The 6,457-nt window shown below is 35.9% G+C and overlaps 1 protein-coding gene across 1 annotated transcript in view; it reads left to right on the top strand.

Moving 5' to 3' along the window:
- Positions 1-868: 868 nt before the first annotated feature.
- The window catches only part of LOC129943376 (probable multidrug resistance-associated protein lethal(2)03659), a 134,569-nt gene continuing 128,980 nt past the window's right edge, over positions 869-6,457 (top strand). Inside the window, exon 1 of the mRNA XM_056052768.1 lies at positions 869-1,549. The gene's annotated coding sequence lies outside the window, so the exon portion shown is untranslated. The remainder of the gene's footprint in view (positions 1,550-6,457) is intronic.

The following is a 6,457-nucleotide window of genomic DNA, read 5'->3' as shown; positions in this document are numbered from 1 at the left end:
AATTTCATCAAAATCGCTCCAGTCGTTTAAGAGAAGTTCAGTGACATACACACTCACAGAAGAGTTATATGTATTAAGAATTTCTTCATATCTTTTGCTACTTATTTATTTTTATATTTTAAAATTTTTGCTTTTACATTTTTTTATTTTATTTTTAAATCATATATGAAATGTCATCTCAGGCACGCGGCAGAATTGCCTTGTCCTTATTCTTAACTATACAAATTTGTAAACTTTGTGATGAAAAAATAAAGAATTTATCTATCTATGTATCTACAAAATTAAATAAAATTTAATTGAAGAAAAATAGATCTTAGGGCGGAAAGGCATTGTTTAACAGTTAGAGTGTCCGTATGGGACCAGTAAGTTAGTTGTAAGTTATGGTTAATTAGGCTAGTTTATGAGTTTTGGTCTAGCTATAAGATAGGTTTAAGATTGAATTAATAACAAAAATTAATTTAAAAAAAAACCCCTACTACAATAAGGGTGGATGTCTTTTAAAGTGCTCATTGTTTGAGCAACTATAAGCTCTAAAGTCTTAACCATCCAAATGATAATTTTCTGGCCTTTTTATAATATATTAAGAAGATAAACCATCAAGCAAAAAGAGAAATAAAATTAAATGTAAATTTTGTTCAGTGTACTTTCTTATCTATCCATGCGCAATGTGCAGAGGCAAAGGCACAAACCAAAACACACACAAATGAAAATCCGAAATGCCGCTGCCAGTGCCGCGGCCGCCTCGCTTCGATACTCGAAATAATAATCTATACAAAAACAAAACAAAAGATTAGCTTTTTGCAGCTTTTACTCTTTCTTGTCGCAATCGCAATTTAATTAAAAAATAAAAATTTAGTTTAGTGTGTTCTCTCCTCGGAATTGGTGCTGTTGTAGAACTCTGCTTCTACCGGGGCCCAAATTACTTCAAATTAGTGTGGCAATTGGAATTATTTTCCCAAAATTATTGTTGTCCCTTTTTCCATCTCTACCTACTTACATACAAAAATTTCTTCGCAATTGAAACAACAATAAAACAAAAATAGTGTTATTTATTTTTCCGTGCAAAATGACTACCAACGAATGTTAAAATATTTAATATAAAACAAATAAAGTCAATACGAATATTCTTGCCGACTGACTCGTTAAAGCCCCTTTAAGTTTGCCTTTGGTTGGTTCGTCTATTAGATAATTCTAATTCTACCTACTTACCTTTCCGTTCGGCGATTGTTCTGCAAAAAGAAAATAAAAGTTCAAGAAGTTTTGTATAATTGTAGTACCTACTTTGTTTTGTATGCAAATACTCGAGTATTTGTAGCAGTGAGAGAATTAAAAAGTGCGTCTAGCTATTTGGCAATTGAATCGACAGTGGATTTTGTGTTGTAGTTTGTAGGTGTTTTTTGTGTGCTATTTCGTTTCGTGGGTGCTTCCAATCTAAAATACAATATCTCCTGTTGCGCCACACTGCTGGTGCTAACTGCTTACCGAAGCGATCGTTTAGGCATTTCCCCACCGACAATTTAAATTAGTTTTTTGTTTAGCTTCAACAGTGGTAAGTTTTATTTTGTTATTATTTTTTGAATTCTTATTAATGCCCTTTTCAATAATTATTAATTAATTTTCTGTGAGTTTATTAAAAATGTGGGTGTGATTCTCATGTGATGAGCATCTGCTTAGGTTCGTGCTTTCTGTTGAGATATCTATGTACCTACGTCGCTCTGGGTGTCTGTACAATTTCAAAATGTTGACATAACTATCAATACCGGCATTATCTTTGGCTTTTAGAGAGAAAAAAAAACAAATTTAAAGAACTACCTATCGAGCTATGTTAGGTAAGGTATACCTAATACCTACATACATATATGTATACCTTTTTGGAGTCGCGAGGATTATTTACCTTTAATTATCTTCACAACCCTTTTTACTATCAAGTTGTGTGTTATGATGTCATGAAAATTATCATTAGCAGGCAGAAGATAGGAAGGTAGATATGTAGGTTCGCAATAATTTGAATTTGTAATTTTTCATGGAATGATGGATTTTAGAGTAACTTATACCTTTGACATACAGTGGTGGACACGAATTTAGCACATTAAAAAGGGTACAAGTATTTTTCTCCTTTTAATTCTTTATTACTTGCAAGTAACGGTTCATTTTTATGTTGTTACTATGACTACCTTATATGGTAATGAAAATGTGTAAATAATTGAAAAGTAAAATACCGTTTTGCGAAAAATTAAGATTGTTTGTGATTTGCGTTGCTTTTAGCTGGACATAAATTTAGCCCGTTTCGCAATCAAAGAGTGTATTTTTAATTTTTGTATTTTTTTAAAAAGAAAATAATAATTTTTGAGGTAATTAAATATTCCTTTAAAGGAAAATGGTGCTCAAAGGAAAAAAGAAGTCTGATCTTGAAAATGAAGTCATAAGGGCAGACGGTAACAGACATTTCTCAGTTGTTTAATGCTCCAGGAAGCTGGTTTATAATGCCCTTCGTCATTTCAAAAAGTTTGGAGTGATTGAAAACGTTAAACAAAATCCCTGGGCCAGAAAGACAACTACAAAGGATCTGTTTAAGACCTCCAGTGCCATTCGAAGTGAACTTTCAACGAACTATGTAGTAAATGTTTCCTCAAGGAACATAAGACGCCGCCGCGCCGATTAAATGAAAACAATCAACGTGGGTGCGTTGCTCAGAGAAAACCGCTTGTATCAAAAAAATCTGAAATCTAGGTTACAGTTTGCCAAAGCTCACCTAGACAAACCAATTAGTTTTTTGGAAAAACGTGTCCTGGAGCGTTGAATCCAAATTCTACCGGTTCGGATCGGATGGGATAAATTATGTATTGCGTCCAAAAAATAGGGTTAGGTTAGGTTAGGTTAACGTGGCTGCGGATTAAAATCCACACAGTTAGGCCAAAAAAAAGGCCCATTGTGATACCACATGAATCTAGAGAACTACTTCTTACTAGTTGAACCATTTTGAGCTTTTTATAAAGCGAAGAAGATATTTGATATCCTTTTTAGGTACTTCACTGGGATTTTCAAAAGAGTAGTCCCCCAGATGAAGTTTGGGTCTGAGTGAAAGAGCAGGGCAAGTGCAGAGGAGATGAGAGATTGTTTCCTCTTCTTCTTCGTTCATACAGCTCCTACAGAAGTCATTTGATGCTACACCAAGTTGTATTGCATGACTGCCTATAAGACAGTGTCCTATAAGGACACCTATTAGGGAGCTGATATAAAGTCTGCTTTAAGATAACAAGTCTTTAGAGCGCTTTAGGTCCAGTGAATGCCATATGAGTTTTGTGGCTGCGCATGTTGGTAAGTTGTGCCAGCTAGAATTTGCTATCGCAAAAGCTGTTTCTTTTAGCATAAGTTTACATGTAGCTATCGGTATACTTATCTTCTCCCTTTCAGGTGAAATAGGTACGACGGTAAAATATTTAGCGAGTTCATCGGCTCTTCAATTTCCTGTGATGCCTCTGTGGCCTGACACCCAACAGAGGTGAATGTTAAATTGCTGCGCCATCACCATAAGAGACGATCGACAATCGAGGGCCGTTAGAGATTTGGTTGAGACACCGTCAAGAAATTTGATGACTGTCAGATGAAATGCGGATATCAGAAGTTGATATCACGTTTTCTCTTAGCCAGGAGACAACCTCTTTAATCGCTAAAATGTCCGCTTGAAAGACGCTACAATGATTAGGGAGGCGGAATGAGATGCTTAGATTAAGCTTTCCTGAGTACACACCAACTCCCTCATTTGTCTTTGATCCATCTGTATAAAAATGAATTGTTATCTAGGAGTTTTTTGTCTTCCCAATCATCTCTGGATGAAATGGATACCTGGAAGTTTTTTCTAAATAAGGTTTAGGAATAGTGTAGTCTATGTACTTTGGTATAGAACCAAACAGGTTCAAAATGATAGAGTTTCCCACATTGTTGTTGGTCCATTGAGATGAAGCGTCGAGTCTTATCGCTGTACTCGCTGCCACTTGTTTACTGAAGATGTCGAGGGGTGTCAGATGGAGGAAAGTGTCTTACGCTGCTGAGGGTGTGGTTCTCAATGCCCCACTTTTGCAGAGACATGCAGTGCGTTGGAATGTGACTTTCTCCAGTGCAGTCAACCATACTGCAAAACCGTACATAAGTATTGGTCGGATGACCGATGTGTATAGCCAGTAGGTTATGCGAGGTTGAAAACTCGATTTGCTTCCTATAGCTTTCTTGCAAAGGAAAAGAGCTAGTGTAGCTTTTTTAACTCTTTCCTGTATATTAGATTAAGGTATTTGGCTTCATTGGTAAAAATTAGTGGTACACCTTTTATTAAAGAAGGTACAATTACTGGGATCTTGTATTTCCTTGTGAAAAGGACGAGGTCTGTTTTTTGAGGATTAATACTAAGTCCGCAGTGATCAGCCCATCTAGTGAGCATATTGAGTGCATTTTGGAGGAGGTCTCTCAGTGTATTAGGATGTTCCCCTGTGACGGCAATAGCAACATCATCGGCATACGCGACCACTCTGTAGCCTTCCCTCTCAAGGGATATTAGTAGTTCGCTAACCACTATGTTCCACAGGAGAGGAGACAGAACACCACCTTGCTTAGTGCCTCTACTGACAGACCTTTTTGTGCAAAAATCTCCCAAACCAGAGTTAATGATTATGCTTTTTATCATTAGATTAATCAACTCACAGATTGAGTTTTCGACGTTTAAGGCCGTCATAGCAGAAGTGATAGCGGATGTGTCAACGTTGTTGAAAGCGCCCTCAACATCCAAGAAGGCCACCATAGCATATTCCTTTTTCTCTAGGGAGTATTCGAGAGTTCTTACCAGAGTGTGCAATGCTGTTTCTACCGATTTCCCTTTGCAGTAAGCATGCTGAGATATTGATAGTCTCTTCTCAATGTTGTTACGTATAAAAATAGGGAATATGATCCCAGGTACACCATTCAGACGTTGAAACACAGTGGAGGCAACGTAATAGTCTGGGCTGCTTTTTCATTGCACGGCGTTGGCCAATTCGTAAAAATTGACACCACAATGGACCAGAACATGTACAGAGATATCCTGTTGGATCATATGATACCCAACGCAGAAGAGAATTTGCCGTTTTCATGGTGCTTCATGCACGACAACGACCCTGAACACACTTCAAAGTTAGTGAAGTGTGCTTTAGAGGTGAATAAATTCGACGTTTTGAAGTGGCCAGCACAATCACCCGATCTTAATTCGCTCGAGAATTTGTGGAGCAAAAAAACCAACCAATTTAACACAATTGTGTCAGGAGATTCAAAATGCTTGGTATGCAATTACAAAGTCACGATGTGAGGCTTTGGTTGAAAGTTTGAAAAGAAAGAAGAAAGGGTTACCTACCAAATACTATGAAAAACCTAGAATTGAGAACGCTATTTAAAATTTTATCAAAAAACTGTTGAATGTACTAAATTCGTGTCCAGGCGAAACCGTGATGTTTCTACATTCCATACTTTTTTCTTCATACAGATGTTAATCATATTTGATGACGTACTATTAAAACATAGTGCTATGTACATATATGGAATGTAAATAAAATATAACTAATTTAATAATAAGAAAACAAATTGAAAATTATTTTCTTTAACAAGTGCGCTAAATTCTTGTCCACCACTGTAGGTACCCATATAAATATTCACGTAGTTCTAAAACTACCTGTTAATCACTGGGTACAAAAGATTGTAGATAATTATTGCCTTTGGGCGCTTACACAGCTATCCAAAAATTAACCAAGTTTAAAATAAAATAATTAAGGTATAATAAGTTGATTTGTGAGTCTTATCCGATTTTTAATTTTGAAATGTTTAAATGAGCTTGACAGAATTTTCCCACAAGAAGAGTATAGATTGTATAGTAATTGTATGCATATACAAAGACCCAGGACTGGCCCCAGCCAAACTTGCGCCTTGTGCAAGATTAGTAGAAAGCTCTCCTTTTTTATATTTTCACACATAAACTGATACACAAGCAAAAGCCTTTCCCACATTACACAGGAGGTAGACTTTCAGTGTTTTTTTTGTATTGAGGTATCCTAAGAACCCTAAACCATAAACTAAATCTCAGCGATGAAATGAGCAGATGGGAAACGTTTAAACCTGGAAACTTACTTTTCTGGCTTTACATTTTTTTAAATTCAGAAATGAGATCATCAAAGTCTATAGAATTTAATAATTCTTTTTCAATGGATAGATAGGCCTACCAATCTCTCTCCCGTTATGGTTGTCCTATGATAATTTTTAATAATTTGAAGTTTAGAAAAATTACGTTCTCCTGAAGCTACCGTGGCAAGGATTGTTTTAAGGATTTGGAGAGCAATCACTAAATTCGAAGCAAAATCTTCAAGGTTTGAAATAAAAATTAAATTTAACACATCTAAACATGAGATTTGTGGTGTAACAAGCGGGGATATTATGGTTAACT

This window comes from Eupeodes corollae, chromosome 1 (genome assembly GCF_945859685.1).
Source record: "Eupeodes corollae chromosome 1, idEupCoro1.1, whole genome shotgun sequence".
Lineage (NCBI taxonomy): Eukaryota > Metazoa > Arthropoda > Insecta > Diptera > Syrphidae > Eupeodes > Eupeodes corollae.
Note: the sequence above shows the minus strand (reverse complement) of the source record. Positions and strands in the feature narration are given on the sequence as shown.